Source organism: Micromys minutus, assembly GCF_963924665.1.
Source record: "Micromys minutus genome assembly, chromosome: 1".
NCBI classification, from domain to species: domain Eukaryota; kingdom Metazoa; phylum Chordata; class Mammalia; order Rodentia; family Muridae; genus Micromys; species Micromys minutus.
The window spans coordinates 93,708,765-93,728,768 of NC_137969.1; positions in this window are offsets into that span (position 1 = coordinate 93,708,765).

Below are 20,004 nucleotides of genomic sequence, written 5' to 3' on the forward strand. Positions count from 1 at the left end.
TCATGTTTAATCTATACACAACAAGAAATCTTTGACTATTTCCATGTTATGTTTTGTTTTACATATACGTTATGCTTATGGTAACTAGTAAGATTTCAGTGCATATTATCAAACCTTTAAAAAATCAAGTACTGACAAAATATATTCATATAGTGTTATGCCAAAATGCTTTTATAATCTGTATGTGTAACTCTTTCCTTTTTAAAATCAAGTTGGGAGAAAAAAAGAGACTTTCTGAAATTCAATAAAAATGATGATACAGCATATCCAAATTTATGAGACATGATGAAAGCAGTGCTAAGAGGAAAAGTATTAGCACTAAGTAGCCTGTTAAAAGATTGGAGAGGTCCTACAGTAGCAACTTAACACAAAGTAACAACACAAAAGGAAACTTCAGACCAATTTTACTATTGAATATTAATGCAAAAAATATTCAACAAAATTCTCTCAAAACATATCCAAGAACACATAAAAACCATCATGCACCATGGAAGAATATGCATCATCCTAGATTTTCAAGATTTGTTCAATAAACAAACACTATTAACATATAGTTTAACATTATATTAAAATAAAACTAAATAAAAATTCATAGAAAAATTATTTGATCATCTCATTAGAAGCTAAAAAACCATCTGACGAAATACAATTCCTCATTATTTTGCATTGAACAACTTTATATTTAAAAAAGATAAATGTACAGATTTTAAGCATTTTTCTGTAAAAGTATATGAATACATTTTTATCAGTACTTGATATTTTTAAAGGTTTTCTAGTGTGCATTAAAATCTTACTAGTTGAAATGAGCAAAAAGTACATGTAAAACAAGATGTAACCTGGAAATAGTAAAAGTTTTCTTTTTGTGTAAAAATTAAGAATAATGGTTCTTTTTTTTTTTTTTTTATTCTTTTGGCCATTGTTTTTCTTAAACTTCATATAGTCTGTGAGTTGTTTCTGGGGTGTTCAGAGCTTTCTGGGGTGAGTATTCAATTATCAGTGACTGCATATTATGTCTGTTCTTTTGTGACTGGGTTAACTCACTCAGGGTGATATTCTCTAGATGCATCCATTTTCTTATGAATTTCATATGCTCATTGTTTCTGATAGCTGAGTAATACTCCACTGTGTAAATTTACCACGATTTCTGTATCCTTTCATCTACTTAAGGACATCTGTGTTCTTTCCAGCTTCTGGCTATTATAAATAGGGGTGTTAATGAACATTGTTGTGTATGTGTCTTTGCTGAATGTTGGAGCTCCTCTGGGGTATATGCCCAGAAGTTGAATAACTGGGTCTTCAGGTAGTACTATGTCCAATTATCTGAGGAATCACCAGACAAATTTCCACAGTGGTTGTACCAGGTTACAACCCCACCAATAGTAGTGAAGTGTTCCTCTTTCTCTGCATTCTTGCCAGCATCAGCTGTCATCTGAATTTTTGATCTTAGCCATTCTGACTGGTGTGAGGTGAAATCTCAGTGTTGTTTTGATTTGCATTTCCAGATGGCTAAGGATCAAGCACTTTTTTAGATGCTCCTCAGTCATTCGATATTCCTCAATTGAGTACTTTTTGTTTAGCTCTGTACACCATTTTTGATAGGGTTCTTTGATTCTCTACTGTCTAGCTTCTTGAGTTCTTTATATACTTTGGATATTAGGCCTTTATCAGATGTGGGGTTGGTAAAGATCTTTTCCCATTCTGCAGGCTACTGTTTTATTTTCTTGACAATGTTTTTAGCCTTACAGAAATTGTGCAATCTCACTAAGTCCCATTTGTTGATATTTGACCTTAGAGTAAGAGCCACATATGTTCTTTTCAGGAAAACTTCTCCTCTGCCAATGTGTTCTAAGGTTTTTTCCTAATTTCTCTTCTCATAGTTTCAGTGTATCTGGTTTAATGTGGAGATCTTTTATCCACTTGCACTTGAGCTTTGTACAAGGAGGTAAGAAAGAGTCTGTTTTCATTCTTCTGCATTCTGAGTGTCAGTTGGGCAAACACATTTTGTTGAAGAGACTGTCCTTTTTACATTGGATGTTTACAATTCCTTTGTCAAAAATCAAGTGACCATATATGTAAGAGCTCATTTCTGATATTCCATTCTATTCCTTTGATCCACCAGCCTATTTGTGTAGCAGTACCAGCAGTTTTTAGCACAATTGCCTTGTAATATAGTTTGAGGTCAGGGATGGTGATTCCTGCAGAGGTTTTCTTGTTGTTGAGGATTGATTTAGGTATTCTAGGCCTTTTGTTATTCTAGATGAAATTGCACATTGCTCTTTCCAACTCTATGAAGAATTGGGTTGAAATTTTGATGGGAATTGCATTGAATCTGTAGATTGCTTTTGGTAAGATGGCCATTTCTACAATGTTGATCCTTCCAATCTATGAGCGTAGGAGATCTTTTAATCTTCTGAGATCTTCCTTGATTTCCTTTTTTAGAGGTTTGAAGTTCTTGTTGTACTGTTCCTTCACTTGCTTAGTTAGAGTCACTCCAAGGTATTCCATATGGTTTTTGACTATAGTGAAGGGTATCTTTTTCCTAATTTCTTTCTCTCCAAGTTTATCTTTTGAGTAAAGGAAGGCTACTGATTTATTTGAGTTAATTATATATCCAACCACTTTGCTGAACATGTTTATCAGTTGTAGAAGTTTGCTGGTGGAATTTTTGGAGTCACTTAAGTACACTATCATGCCATCTGCAAAAAGTAACATTTTTACTTCTTTTTTCCAATTTGTATCCCTTTGATTTCCTTTTGCTGTCTAATAGCTCCAGCCTGGACTTCCAGTACTATGTTGAATAGGAAGGAGAAAGTGGGCAGCCTTGTCGAGTCCCTTATTTTAGTGGGATTGCTTCAATTTTCTCACTGTTAAGTTTGATGTTGGCTGTTGGTTTGCTTTATATTGCTTTTATTATGTTTAGGTATGGACCATGGATTCTTGTTTTTTCCAAGCCTTTTAACATGAAGGGCTGTTGAATTTTGTCAAATAATTTCTCAGTATCTGCTGGGATGATCATGTGGTTTTTTTTTCTTTGAGTTTGTTTATATGGTGGATTGTGTTGATGTATTTCCGTACCTTAAACCATCCCTGCATCCCAGGGATCACACTTACTTGTTCATGGTGAATGATCATTTTGATGTGTTCTTGGATTAGGTTTGCAAGGATTTTGTTGAGTATTTTTACATCTATGTTCATAAGTGAGGTTGGTCTGAAGTTCTCTTTCATTGTATGGTCTTTGTGTGGTTTCAGAATGAATGTTATTGTGGCCTTGAAAAATGATTTAGGTAGTGTTCCATCTGACTCTATATTGTGGACTAGTTTAGAGAGTATTGGTATCAAGTCGTTAATAAATGTCTGATAGAATTCTGCACTGAACACATCTGGACCTCTACTTTTTTTATTGTTAGGCTTTTGATAACTGATTATATTTCTTTAGGTGTTACAGGATTAATTAAATTGTTTACCTGGTCCTGGTTTAACTTTTGTATCTGGTATCTGTCTAGGAATTAATCCATTTCATCCAGATGTACCAGCTTGTTGAGTATAGGCTTTTGTAGTAGGATTTGATGATTTCTTGCATTTCCTCAGTTTCAGTTGTTATTCCTCCAGTTTCCTTTTTGTCTTTGTTAATTTGAATATTCTCTCTTTGCCCTCTAGTTAATCTGGCTAAGGGTTTATCAATCTTGTTAATTTTGTCAAAGAACCAACTCTTGGTTTTGTTAATTCTTTGAATAGTTCTTTTTGTTTCTATTTGGTCAATTTCTGCTCTGAGTTTGATTATTTATTGCCATCTACCCCTCTTGGGTGTACCTGCTTCCTTTTATTCTAGCGCTTTCAACTGTCCTGTCAAGTTGCTAGTGTATGCTCTCTCTAGTTTCTTTTTGTAAGCACTCAGAGCTATGGGTTTCCCTTCAGTATTGCTTTCATTGAATCCCATAGGTTTGTTTATGTTGTGTTTTCATTTTTATTAAATTCTAGAAAGTCCCTAATATTTTTCTTTATTTCTTTTCTGAACATGCTATTGTGTAATAGAGCATTGTTTAGTTTCCATGTGTACATGGGCCTTTTTTGTCTTTGTTGTTACTGAAGACCAGCCTTAGACCATAGTGATCTGATAGGATGCATGGGAGTATTTCAATCTTCTTAAATCTAATGAGGCTTTTTTGTGACTGATTATATGGTCAATTTTGAAGAAGGTTCCATGGGGTGCTGAAAAGGAGGTGTATTCTTTTGTTTTAGGATGATATATTCTGTATGTGTCATTTAATTCCAATTGGTTCATAACCTCTGCTAGTTTCACTGTGTCCTTGTTTAGGTTCTCTTTTAATGATCAGTCTATTGATGAGAGTGGGGTGTCGAGGTCTCCCAATATTATTGTATGGGATGCAATATATTTTTTAGCTTTAGTAGGGTTCCTTTCATGAATATCTATACTACTTGTTTTTGGAGCATATATGTTAAGGATTGAGAGTTTATCCTCAGAAAATTTCTCAGAAATGAGTAAAAGGTGTCCTTTCTTATCTGGTTGATAACTTGTGGTTGAAAATCTACTTTATTGGATATTAGAATGGCCACTCTAGCTTGCTTCTTGGGGCCATTTGTTTGGAAGGTTTTTTCCCAACCTTTTAATCTGAGATAGTGTCTGTCTTTGTCTCTGAGATGAGTTTCCTGCATGCAGCAAAATGCTGGATTCTGTTTATGTATCCAGTCTGAAAGCCTATATCTTTTCATTGGGTAATTGAGTCCATTTATGTAAACAGATATTAAGGAGTACTGGTTGCTCTTTCTTTCTATTTTTCCTCTAGAGGTAGAATTGTGTCTGTGTGTCTTTCTTCTTTTGGCTTTATTGCTTAGGTATTTTCTTGTTTTTACTGGGGTGTATTTCCCTCCTTGTATTGGGTTTCCCACTTATAATTTGTTTTAGTGCTTGGTTTGTGGTCAGATATTGTGTAAATTTCGTTTTATTCCTGAAATATCTTGATCTCTCCATGTGTGGTGATTGAGTTTTGCTGGATATAGCAGCATGGGCTGACACTTGTTTTCTCTTATGGTCTGCATGATGTTTGTCCAGGATCTTCTAGCTTTCATCATCTCAGTTGAGAAGTTGGGTGTGATTCTGATTGCTCAGCTTGTATATATTACATGACCTTTTTCCATTACTGCTTTTAGTATTCTTTCTTTGCTTTGGGCACTTGGCCTTTTTGAGTATTTTGTGTTGGGAGGAATTTTTTTTCTTGTCCAATATATTTGGAATTCTGTAGAATACTTTTATGCTCATGGTCATCTCATTCTTAAGGGTAGGGAAGTTTTCTTCTACAATTTTGTTGAAGATATTTACTGTGCTTCTTAGTTGATATTCTTCACCCTCTTCTATTCCTATTATCGTTAGTTTTGGTCTTCTCATTATGTCCTGGATCTCCTGGATATTTTGGGTTTAGAGCTTTTTGGCTTGCGACTGTTTTATCTGTTTTCCCAGTCATCTTTGGCGCCTTAGATTCTCTTTCCATCTCTTTTAGTCCATTGGACATGCTTGCATCTGTGACTACTGATTTCTTTTTTAGGTTTTCTACCTCCAGTGTTGTCTCTTTTAGTGTTTGCTTTATTGTTTTCATTTCCATTTTAAATTCCTTCTTCAATCCCTTCATCTCTTTGGATCTATTTTGCTCTAGTTATTTGATTTCTTTGAGTGTTTTTCTTGTTTTCTTTTTAAAAGCTTCTATTTCTTTATTTTTTTCCTCCCATTCTTGTTTAAGGATCTCTATTATCATCTTGAGTTATGTTTTCGGGTCTGAGTCTTCTTTTTCTAGAGTTCTTGGCATTCTGCAGTTTGCTGTGATAGGAGAGCTGTGTTCTGGTGTTTTCTGGTTGCCTTGGTTTCCATTCGGTAAGCTCTTTCACTTTTCTCTTGCCATCTTGTTGTCTGTGATTATACATGGACTTTTGGTCAGTGTTTGTTTGCTTTCTCTCCTATGTACATGTGTTGTGTCCTTGGATTTCCACTTTTCCCAGTGGTAGATTGCCTGAGCCTTTGTTCTGCATACAAAGGCCCTCTGGGAGAAAACAAAATCCCCACAGCATAGTTACTGCTGCCCTGAACCAACTGGGGGGTAGCATGCTTTCCGGGTAACCCGCCCAGACCTCTCTCTGCTTTGGATACTCACAGCACATTTTTATCAGGCCTGTGTCCCTGGATCTCCAATCTTCCTGGTAGCAGATGGCCTGAGTTTTTGGTTTACATGCAAGGTCCCTTGGGGTATAAACCAAATACCCATGGCAGAGTTTTTACTCCCCTGAAACAATTGGGGATGCACGGTTTCCAGGAGCTCGACCCAGACCTCTCTGTGCCCCAGCTACTCGCAGCACAGTCTCATCAGGCCTGTGTCCCTGGAACTCAGTTGTTCCTAGTGGCAATGGCCAGAGAGCCTGTTCTGCATGCACGGGCCCTCCGGGTGGAAACCAAATCCCTATGGCAGAGTTCCTCCTCCCCTGAAAAAATTGGGGGGCACCCTTTCTGGGTTCTTGGCCCAGACCTCTCTGTTCCCCACCTACTTGTGCGCAGTCTCACCAGGCCTGTGTCCCTAGATCTTCACAGATAGCCTGAGCATTTGTTCACAATACCTCTTTATGTTAAAAGTATTGGAGAAATGTAAATTAAAGCATCCCTATGTTTGCATCTTACTCCCATTAGGCTCAATAATATTAAAGACTCAAACAATAGCAAATGCTGAGTAGGTTGTGCATTAAGGCCTGACACCATTATTGAGACAATGGAGCACTCACCCAAAGGAAGATGTCATGACTACTCTGTAAAAGACCCAACAAACAGCTGAAAGTATCAGATGCAGATATTTGCACTCAACCATCCAACAGAATCTGCTGACTCATGTGGTTGAATTAGGGAAAAGCTGGAGGAAGCTGAGGAGGAGGAGAGTGACCCTGTAATTAGTTCAGCAATGTCAACTAATCTAAATCCCTGAGATCTCTCATACACTGGATCACTAAATAGGCAGCAAACACTTTTTGTGAGTTCTGTAAAATGTATCTTGGGTATTTTGTACATTTTTGGCTAATAGTCACATATTAGTGAGTAAATGCCATGCATGAGTCCCCAAAAAATATACAGCAGAGGAATCTCAGGTCTGGGTTCAGGCAGCAAAGATGCACTTAACCCTCAAGAGACTGGAGACGCGAGGGAGTTTAGAGGTCTGGTGTAGTGGGTTTGTGTAAAAATCCTGGAAATTTGGGGAATGGGAAGGATGTATTGTATGTGGAATAGTGGGAGGGTGGACGAGGAAAGAAATAAAATCTTGAAAGTAAAAATATTCTTTAAAAGCCCATAAGTTAAAAAACTTTTTTGGTAAATTTAGAAACCATTCTATGTGAATAAAAATAATGTAGTGCATATGAGACAGAAGTTTGCCACCAGCAAGACCAGGTAAGAACTGGGGATCAAAAAAGAGCCACAGAAACGACTTCAGGTGGCTCATATATGAACCTAGTAGGAATCTATTTATGAATTTCTAATGAGATAAATCCAAGGTTGTGTTTATATGCTAGTGAACAAGTACCTAACTGCAAGTTCTGATAGTGCAAAATTATGTCCTACTTAAATGGTCAGAAACTAAGGGAAGATCTTGGAGAATAACACTGCCATGTTTCCAAGACAAGAATATTCTGTGTTGAGATCCATCTGCAAGAGGACATAGGACTATGCATGGCCCCAGACTGAGTGACAATGAAACTTACATCAGCATTAGTAGGTCAAGATAGGGCAACTAGTCAGGCTATGCTATATGCCTAATATCAGAAGAACCTCCTATATCTCCATTACTGCCATCTTCACAATCTTCCACCAAGGAAGTACTTCATAGAAGACATTGGTCGAGCCTGCAAACTTCTAAAGTGGTACCACTGGAGTATATTTCCCAGTAAAACGCTACAACAACATTGTTGCAGAACAAACCTCACCACTAGGTGATATTTCTACGTAACATGTATATTTTCATGGCACTATAAGGAATGTTTGTGTGAATGAATGGATTACACTTGATATGAATCTTGAGTAGATATCTATATTGTCTAGCTCACTAATGCCTAGCACTGTGCACTCCACAACAAGGGTGGGGTCAATTTTCTTCCTCAGCTTTGATACATACATATAACCCGTTTCCCTTACAAGTGAAGGACCCATGTCTGCCTAGTAATTCAGAGTAGCAGTGATGCATCCAAGGCTCTCAGGTGCCCATGGAGCCAGGTTAGTTTTTACAGGTTTAGAATGTGGAAGACATACCTTGTGTCGTATTCATTAACAAATATTGTGTTTTTTAGTAAGTTTTTGACATTCTTTTTAAACTGATCAAATGCCATTTCAATAAGGAAGTTATAGAATTAAAAGAGGTTCATGAAGGAAGGTAAAAACGTGACAGAGAAAGAGGATGTAGGTCTTCATGTATTTCAGAATTCAGGTAGGTAGATTTCACACAGAACAGCCTGTCTGTTTTGGCCCTAGGCTTCTTTCTATTCCTGTTGATGAGCTCTTTTCTGCTGATTGTATCTATCTTAGTGCTCAAAGAGTACATGACCCAAGGTCCAGAATCATTTGTCACTGGGACATAGGATGGTGGAAGCTCATCAGTAGATATTTTAAGCTAGAGTTTATTATAAATGCCTGATGAAAAATCATTCAAGTGTCTGAGTTTATACTGAGTAATTCCCCAACACTTACATATTCTTCCAAAGGATGGTCTTAGTGATACATTAGAGTTTGTAGAATGGATCGGTAAACTGGGTTGGGAGCAAAATAAACCAGAGTCGATTCTATCAATCAGCAAATACATTCAGAGTAAAGCATGAGCCCAATTTTCTCTTTGGATACATTGATGGTGTATGAGATTTATTATGGAAAACTTCTGGCAGTGAAAAACATGAAGGAGTTCCTCTTTATTTTATACGCAAAGACCTCAGTTCTACTCATGAATGGTAAAGGTTTTTAAAGGACCTGGTAGTTTGTATGATTTTTCAGAGTTGTTCCAAGGTGGTTATGGCCTCATAGCCTCATAAAACATCAACTTGTACATTGAAGTTTCTCATCCATTCTTTCTGAACTTCCTGGACTGATTCTCAATAGTATTATAGATAAGAGAGTCTGGTTGTGTCAGACATGGAGAGAAAAGGGAAGCCATCTTTCTTAGTATTTGCAGGTTCTAGACTCAAAATAAGAACAATCCATATTAAAGAATTAAGAAACTTTATTGAAATAAGTACAAGAAGCAGTACTGAAGAACCAAATACCAATCACAATGAGAGTTGAAAGTACTAAAGTGATTGCCAACACTATAGTGTTTATTTGTTGTGCTTTATCCCTAATTCCAAGACAGAAAGAGGAGAAACCTAGGTTATATTTTGAATAGTAATTTTTGATAAGGAGTATTCATTTTACCAATTTATGACAAAGGCTACAATGTCAGGAGCAACTTTTGCTTCAATGCCAGCTTAGAGAAAATGCTTTGAAACCTAGTCTTGTAGAACATGTACTTGATGAGTTACAGTTTCATACATTCCTCTTCTTGCTGTACCTGCAGTCTCTGTTCTTCCCATTTACATCCTCTTGTTTCTCAGTTCGGTTCTACTATCTTTGAGTTGAATGCTCTTCTACTAAGGAATTACTGGAGTACATAGTTATATTTAGGATTCCAACTTAACAGTTTTAAAATGTTTCATTGCCCAATAGCGGTATTTTATTCAGCTTTACTCGGACCTGTAACTAATATAAAACCCCAGTGTATCACCCAAAGAATTAGTATACAGTGTAAATATTTTCTTTATGTCTGCATTCTGAGAAATCATAATGGCTTTAAGAGGAAATGCTGACAAGAACCAATTAAGAGAAAATCCTTGTTAAACTTTATCTTGTTGAAAATATTTTCAATTTTGAGAAAGAAGAACTACATTAATATTTAACCTGGTCTGTTCAAAAAAGTTTTCTTTGTGCTCTGGGCTCATTGGACAGCATCATTCTCATGTGTACTACTAATAAGTATCAGAGTACATCCATAAAGTTGGCACTGTACTTCATACAGGACAGCATACAAACTTTAATACAAGTAAGAAACAGAATCAAGTCACACTTACCAATATAAACTGACCAATACATTTGAAAGTGCAAGAAATCCAGACGAAATTGAAACTGTGGAAACAGACATTGTCATGTTAAATTTCCCAATGACTCAGACCTTTAGGAATGCTAAACAAACAAACAAACAAACAAAAACCCTTCAATCCACATAGAAAACATATATGGCCAGCCTTACCCCGTTCTAAGAATTGATGGTAATCCATGATTAACCTATATGTAAAACCTGTATACCTGCAAGAATTATCAACCACATCGCCCTTCTGTCTCTCCTGATATTTAAAGCCTGAGAGTGCTCCACTACGGAAATAGTGCTCTATTTGATTTAAGATTGGTAAAGATATTTTCCCAATCTGCTGGTTGCCATTTTGACCTATTAATAGTGTCCTTTTGTCCTTACAAACACTGCAATATTATGAAGTCCCATTTGTCGATTTTTAATTTTTCATTTATTTTAGCACACAAGATTTTATTTCTCTCCCAGTCTTCCCTCCTACTTTTTCACATAAAGCACCTTCTTCCTGTGTTACCTGTCTCGAGGATGATGTCCCCACCCCACCTACCCCACCAGACCTCTAAACACCCTGGGCCTCCAGTCTCTTGAGGGTTAAGTGCATCTTTTTTGACTGAACCCAGACCTGCTGTATATGTATTGGGGGACTCATATCAGCTTGTGAATGCTGCCTTGTTGGTGATACAGTGTCTGAGAGATCTCAGGGAATCAGATTAGTTGAGAATGCTGGACCTCTTACAGTGTCACCCTCCTCCTCTTCTGCCTCCCCCAATTTTTCTCTAATTCGACCACAGGAGTCAGCAGAGTCTATGTGTTGGTTGGGTGCAAATATCTGCATCTGATAGTTTCAGCTGCTTGTTGAGTTTTTCACAGAGCAGTCATGATAGGTCCCTTTGTGTGAGTGCTTCATTGCTTCAATAATGGTGTCAGGCCCATTTCCATCCCTCACTCAGGATGATATTGAAGGGTAGTATGAGGTGTTTCCAGTTATACAATATAGCTGTATATTATCAATTATGAAACAAATTGTATCTAAATGCTTGGAAATATCTGGACCATGGACTCCCAGTCTGCTTCATCTTTGTTGGTGTGTTCATATTAATCAGGACACATTTTGGATCAAATATTTGTGTGTGGGCTGTTGCTTTTATGCCTATATTGGGGTTCCTGTCAAGCTACAGGAGGTGGCCTCTTCCAGGACCGTGTTCCCATTCTTAGGCATCACAGCTTAGGTCACCGACTTTGATTCCTGGAAGCCTGCTGTTCTCAGGTCTCTGGACTACCAAGAGATTCTCCAAAAGATACTCTTTCCATTCATGCTTTATACATTTGTGTGTTCTAAAGCCTGTGCTTAGAAAAAAAATAAATCTTAAAATTTTTTATGATCTGTGAAATTGAATGAACACGTTTTAATGAAATGTAAATATGTACTATGCACTATAATTGAACTTTTCCAAATGGAAGTCAATGTGTTTCTGAGAACCTGGAAGTCACTGAAATCAACACATTAATATTGATTATTATTCTGAACTTGTTTTCCCTGAAAGGCTAATTATAGATGAATAGCAGTGAGCTGCTAAGTCCTGTTCTGAGAATTTTACAAATACATATTCTGTCATTTTAAAGTTCATAATTATGATTCTAGAACACTAGGAAATACATACTAGAACTAATTTTGGGTCCTGAGCAATCTACATTTTCCATATCGAATAGCCTCGGGGAATGATTTAATAGTTGTGAGATTTATTTAAGAAATGGGTTTTTCTATTTGTTCACAAAAATACAATCACTAATGACCTTGTAGGAAAGAATAATTTTGTAGATAATAAACTGCCTTATATACAAAAATACATGGACTTACCCTTTAATCTTCTGCTCATTGACTGTTTGGGTGGTCATGTTAGGCCTCCAGGCACTGGGATTTCATTCCCTTTTTACCTATAATCTGTTTGTCCCTGTGAGATGTGTTGGGGATGCTTTATGAAAACTGGAGAAATGTTTGACTAAGATATGGGATTTATAGCCTACATGAGGTAGAGCTAGGCCAGATTCTGGGACCTCAGCAACCTCTGAAATGCTGTGGAGTTCACTCAAGCAGCAGAAATCACCTCAGGTGAAGCCTTGCCTGTGCCAAAGTAGATGCAAAGTGGTTCTGGATGGGAAACCTAAGAGACTCCATGGAGAATGAAGTATATTTTCCTTCTAGAAAATCTGTTCTAAGGATCAGCAAGCATGTTATGTGGACACAGAACTGAGGAGTAGAGAAGGCAGAGAATAAAGCAGTCCCCTTATATTCAATGTTGTATAGAGTTTCATTACATGCTAGTCTGTGTCTGTTCACTATAATTTAACTCTGGTATCTTCCATACCTTTAGTAATCATTGTCACATACTAGTCAAGTATAAATCATCCCTTGGACATAACCCCTAGCTACACATCATTTCAGTTGATATATGCTGATATGGTAGCTGGTGGCATGTTCTTACCTAGGTACTAGGGCAGTGATTCTAATCTATCCTAATGCTGAAACACTTTGATAAAGATACTCAATTTTCAGTGACTCTCAAATCACAATCATTTCATTGCTCTTCATGACTGTAATTTTGATACATCTATGAATCATACTGCTATTATCTAATATGCAGGATGTATGATATGTGACAGACAGGTTGAGAACCATTTTACTCTGGTGAGTGTTGCTTTAGAAGATCAGTTTTTGAAGACCATGAAAACCTATGAACATTTTAATACTGTAATTACCTTTACTTGTAGATCTGTCTACCTATGGTGTTTCTATGTGAAACCATCACTTATGTAGTAGTTGGGGAGATTGGTCACATGGACTCCACTGTGAAATATAAAGAATAGGAACTGATTCTAACCACATTAAATACAGAAGACATTTTACAACTTTCATTCAAGAAAGAGAAATGTGATTTGCTCACACACTTGGGTTCACAGATAAATTAGGACTTGATGCCAAATAATAGAAGTTTTACTTGGTATAAATGGTGAGTCAACCTATGATCATAACATTCTAATTCTGCTACTGTCTTCTTGTGAGTCAATATTATCTTTGTGTTGCTGTTTTTCTAAAATCTGACACATTCCTTATTTATGAACCATTTAGGTAAATAGAAATTCTGCCTATTCTCTATTTTGTTGTAATCCTGTGTGAGGTGCCTTCTTCATTCAGGAGTAAACCCTGTGCCTTTTCTGATCCTTCAGTTAAGGTTATCTCTTGTTAATTTTTATAACTAATTGACCATGCAAAATGATTTTTATATTAATTGGAAAACATAATACCTTTCAGTGAGGGCAAAATATGTGATAGAGGGGTCTACATAAAGATCTTTAAGGACCAGAACACCCACTATTTAATTGCTTCATATGACAATGCCCTATAGTGTGAACACTCTGATAAACAAAAAAAAATTGGCAGGAGACAAGATTTTCAGAAATGTTCCATCCACTGCTGTTGACCAGATTTTGTTGGGTGTGTTAAATAAGTGTATAACTGAAGAGCCACATATTACTATGTAAATTTAGGACATTTAAACTTTTTTGACATTATGAGCAATGAAGCTGCCACTCTGTTTCAGATTATTTTATGATTCCTACAAAAACTTATTTTCAGTTTTAATCATTGCATAATAACATCTTATATAAAGGAAAAATCTATAACATTATTAAACCTGCCAAAGAAGAAGAACTTCAAAGCACCCATTAGTCAAGTCTGCAAGCTTTGAAAGCATCATCACTGCATAAGAATGCCCAGTGGAAAACATCAGCAACAGTTTTGTACAAGTGTTTTTCCATGCTTCAGAAACTTTCTGTTTAACATTATTATTCACATGATATTATAAATGATGGTTTTTTTTGTGAATAAACCAAGTATATTTAAAAGACAAATCTTTTGTTGACATCTAATTATCTACTGCCTTTGAGCCCATAATCCCATGCATTATGTAAAAAAGATAGGTTCATTTTGATATGTGAGCATCATACTTGATGCCAAGATGCAACTTGTTAGCCCTTATAGTTGAACTTTCTCCTTATGAACAGGATTTTATGGTAGAAGGGATTCATCAGAGACAGTGTGGTAACTCCAAAATATAATTATGGTTTGAGCATATGAGGCCGGACCGCTAGTAAAGGCAACAGGAATCTGCACAAAAAACACTGACTTAAAGTCTAGACACACAGGCCCATAGTAAGGCACAGTACCTTCTCAGTGGGAGACCGAGTTTGTCTGGGAAAGTCAGTGCCTGAAGTTCAACTCTACAGACCCTCTTAAACCTGGACCAGAGGGGAGACTGACAAATGGGCCCAGAAAGAGCACATCGGGAGTCCTTAGAGAGCAGAATGTACTGTGCTATCTTGAAAGGGGTCCATTGTGGCATAGAGAAAGAGCCAGATCCTTGCCAGTAGTACTCAGGACCTGTAGGCAAAGAAATGAGCTACAAGAACAGCCTCACAAGAGCTATCATATCTGAGCCCACAAAGATAGAGCAGAGTCACTGCTACCAGTACTCTCTCATTGCCCATTACAGACGGAACACTCAGAAGCAGTTTTTCTTCCTGAAACCACAGGCCCTCAGGTTCACGGGAGAGAAAGGTACCAATCACTGACAACAATACCAGGTATAATCACAGACAACAAGGTGGCAAAAGGAAAATGAAATAAATTAAGAAATTGAAACCAAGACAATCTGGCAACATCAGAACCCAGCTCTCTCCTACCACAGCAAGCATGGATTGCCAAACACTCCAGAAAAAGAACACTATGACATGAAATCATAACTCTAGATGATGATGGGGATCTTTAAGACCATGAATAACTCCCTTAAACAAGTATGGGAGCACAACCATAAACAAATAGAAGCTTTTATAAAGGAAACAAGAAAATCACTCAAAGAAGTCAAAGAACTACAGGAAAACAGAACCAAAGAGATTAAAGAAACGAAAATAAAAATAGAAACAATAAAGAAAATACAAAAAGATACCATGCTAGAAATGGAAAACCTAAAAAAAGAAATCAGCAGTCACAGATGCAAGCATCTCCAACAGACTACAAAAGATGGAAGAGAGAACCTCAGAGGCCGTAGACAACATAGAAAACATGAACAAAATATTTAGAAAAGACAAAAAAAACAAAAATCTCCTAACCCAAAATGTCCAGGAGATCCAAGACACAATGAAAAGACCAAAACTAAGGATAATAGGAATAGAACAGGGCAAAGAATATCAACTAAGTGGCACAGTAAATATATTCAACAACACCATAGAAGAAAACTTCCCTATTTTTAACAATAAGATAACCATGAGCATAAAAGAAGCCTACAGAACTCCAAATAGATTGGACCAGAAAAGAAATTCATCCCAACACATAATAGTCAAAACAACAAGTGTCCAAAAGAAAGAAAGAATACTAAAGGCAGTAAGGGAAAAATGTCATGTAATATATAAAGGCACCAATCAGAATTGCATCTGACTTCTATACAGAGAATATGAAAGCTAGAAGATCCTGAACAAACATCATGCAGACCCTACAGGAACACAAATGTTAGCACAGGATACTATACCCAGCAAAACTCTCAATCACCATAGAAGGAGAGACCAATATATTCCAGGACAAAACTAAATTTACACAATATCTAACCACAAATCCAACCCTCCAAATAATAATAGATGGAAATCCCAACACAAAGAGGGAGACTACATCCTATAAAAAACAAAAAAATACCTAAGCAATAAAAGCAAAAGAAGAATGACACGCAGGCATAATTCTACCTCTAAAAGCAAAAATAGCATGAAACAGCAACATCTATTCCTTAATATCTCTTAACATAAATGGACTAAATTCCCCAATAAAAAGATATATGTTATCAGATTGGATACAGAAACAGAATCCAGCTTTTGGCTGAATACAGGAAACTCATCTCAGAGACAAAGAGATACACTATTTCAGAGTACAAAATTGGGACAAAAACTTCCAAGCACAGGACCCCAAGAAACAAGCAGGAGTAGCCATTCTAATATCAAATAAAGTAAAATTCCAACCAGATGTTATTTAAAAAGATAAGGAAAGACACTTTTAACACATTACAGAGAAAATTCATCAGAAGGAACTCTCAATCTTTAACATATATGTTCCAAAAACAAGAGTACACATATTCATAAAAGAAATCATACTAAAGCTCAAAAATACATTGTACCATACACAATAATAGTGGGAGACTTCAATATCCCACTCTCATAAATGAACAGATCATTAAAGCAGAAAATGAACAAGAATGCAGTGAATTTAGCAGAGGTTATGAACCACTTGGAATTAATAGACATCTACAGAACATTTCACCCAAAAACAAAAAAATGCACCTTTTTCTCAGCACCTCAAGGTACCTTCTTCAAAATAGACTCAATAGTCAGTCACAAAACAAGCCTCAATATATATAAGAAAATTGAAATACTCCCATGCATCATAGCAGATCACGATGGACTAAGGGTGGTCTTTAATAACAACAAAGACAACAAAAAGCCCATATACACATGGAAGCTGAACAATGCTCTACTAAACCATATCATGTTCAAAGAAGAAATACAGAAGCAAATTAAGGATTTTGTAAAGCTTAATGAAAATGAAAACACAACATACCCAAACCTATGGGATACAATGAAAGCAGTACTGATAGGAAAACTCATAGCTCTGAGTGCTTCCAAAAAGAAGCTGGAGAGTGCATACACTAGCAACTTCACAGCACAGCTGAGAGCTCTAGAACAAAAGTAAGCAGATACAACCAACAGGAGTAAATGGAAAGAATTAATCAAAATGAGAGCAGGAATTGCACAAATAGAAACAAAAAGAAACATTCAAAGAATCAACAAATCTAATATTGAATCTTTGAGACAATTAACAAGATTGATAAACCCTTAGCCAAACTAACTACAGGGCAAAGAGAGAGTATACAAATTTACAAAATCAGAAAAGAAAGTGAAGACATAATTACGGAAACTAAGAAAATTCAAGAAATCATCAGATCCTACTAAAAAAGCCTATACTCAACAAAGCTGGAAAATCTGGAGGAAATGGATGAATTCCTAGATATATACCATATACTAAAGTTATTCCAGGACCAGGTAAACCATCTAAATAATCCCATAACACCTAAAGAAATAGAAGCAGGAATCAAAAGGCTCCCAACCAAAAATCAAAAGCCCAGGTTCGAATGGATTCAGTGCAGAATTCTATCAGACATAACGACCTAATAACAATATTCTCCAAACTATTCCACAAAATAGAGTCAGATGGAACACTACCCAACTCATTTTTCAAGGACACAATAACCCTCATTCATAAGCCACACAAAGACCCCAAAAGGAAAGAGACTTCTGACCAATCTCCCTTATGAACATTGAAGCAAAAACTTAAAAAAAAATCCTTTCAAACCTAATTCAAGAAGACGTCAAGATGCTCAAACACCATGATCAAGTAGGCTTCATTGCTGGGATGCAGAGATGGTTTAATATATAGAAATCAATCAATATAATCCACCATATTTTAAAACTCAAAGAAAAAAAAATACTACACGGTCATCTCACTAGTTGCAGGGAAAATATTTGAGAACACTCAACAAATCTTCATGTTAAAAGTCTTGGAAAGAACAGGAATCCAAGGTCCATACCTAAACATAATAAAAAGCAATATACAGCAAACAAATAGCCAACGTCAAAATTAACTGTAAGATACTTGAAGCAGTCCCACTAAAAGCGGGGACTAGACAAGGCTGTCCACTTTCCCCTTACCTATTCAACATAGTACTAGAAGTCTTGGTCAGTGCAATTAGACAGCAAAAGAAAACCAAAGGGCTATAAATAGAAAAGTAAGAAGTAAAAATATCACTATTCGCAGATGACATTATAGTATATGTAAGTGAACCCAAAAATTCCAGCAGAGAACTGTTACAGCTGATAAACAACTTCAGCAAAGTGGCTAAATATAAAATTAACTCAAACAAATCAGTAGCCTTCTCTACTCAAAGAACAAACATGCAGAGAAATAAATTGGGAAAAAGATACCTTCAAAATAGTCACAAACAATATGAAGTACCTTGGTGTGACTCTAACTAAACAACTGAAGGTCCTGTATGACAAGAACATCAAATATCTAAAGAAGGAAAATGAAGTTCAGAAGATAAAAAGATCTCCCATCCTCATAAGTTTGAAGGATCAACTTTGTAAAAATAGCTATCTTACCAAAATAAAATCTACAGATTCAATGCAATCCCCATCAAAATTCCAACTCAACTCTTTAAATAGTTGGAAAGAGCAATTTTCAAATTCATATGGAATGAAAAAAAACCTAGAATATTAAAATCCCTTTTCAACAACAAGAAAACATCTCTGGGGATCACCATCCCTTACCTCAAGCTATCTTACAAGGCAATTGTGTTAAAAACCGCATGCTACTGGTACAAAGATTGGCAGGTTGATAAAAGAAATAAAAGATCAAGAAATGAACCCTCACACATATGGTCACTTGATTTTTGACCAAGGAGCTGAAAACATTCAATGAAAAATGACAAACCAATAAAAGTTTAAGCTATCAATAGTAACAACAACAAAATGGAGGTACGCTGCTGTGCCCCTATCATGCATGAATTTTCTACCCTGTATAATGATACACATCTGCCAAAGGAATGGAATCCACTGTGTGACCACGGAACTTACAGCACTTTGCTGGGACCACACAGCCAGCCTGGCAGCGATGACACCAACTAGAACTCCATCAGTAACATCCTTTTAGCCTGCCATAAAAAAAGGCCTTTCATGGCAGATGAAGATTAGGCTTGCCATGAGCAACTATCCATGAGCATTTCTGTTCAGTTGTTCCCTCTTGGTGAGGTTTATTTTTATTAGTATGATAATGTTGGGAATGGTAGTGTGAATAAAGTATGTAAACTTTAAGGACAAATCTAGTGTGGCCATGCTAATCGCCTAAAAGTTTTAAGTCTATATTTGCAAGCACTCTGAAATAAACATGGGGTCATTTTGGTACAAGAGCATCCCCTTGGTGGCAAAGATAGCTTATTTGTCCTTTCATGAAAAGTAGCTGCTTTTGTTCAGAAAGTCAGAGCAGCAGCAAAGCATCCAATGCCATAAGTGCACATGACTACTGGTCTAGATATTAGAAAGTAGAGGTAATTACTTATGACATATTCACAAATAAATATCAGATTGTAAGTATATCTCTTCTGTGTAATTTTTCTGTGCTTGCATTTGAACCGGCAAAATATTCCAGTAAGAAAGATATAAAACTAAAAGTGTATAATAGACATAGAGACTCGGAAGAGAAAGGAACTATGTCCTACTTATGTGTACGTGAAGGCACTTGGATAGATGTGGCTCAGGAAGATTAGAATATTTTGGCCTAAGGCTTCTTTTGTTGACAAGCTCTTTTCTGCTGATTGTGTCTATCTCATGGTGCTCAGAGAGTACCTGACCCAAAGTCCAGAATCATTGGTCTGTGGGACACAGAGTGATAGTTCATCTGTTATATGTTCCAAGCTAGAATTCACTGAAATTTGCAGATTGAAAATTACTCAGGTGTCTTTGGTGAATGCTGACCATTTTCCACCTAGAACTAAATTATACTAGTAATGCAGCATCTTTGTATTATACGTTAGAGTTTGAAGAATGGGTCTATACATTTGGAATGGAGATTAAACAAAAAGCAGATGCCTCTAAAGATCAGAAAGGAAATTCAGATTACATTGTGACTTCAGCCTTCTATTTTTGGTCACATATATGGTATATGAGTTTTTAATCACAGAAGAGGAAAGTTCCTGTTATTCCTTCT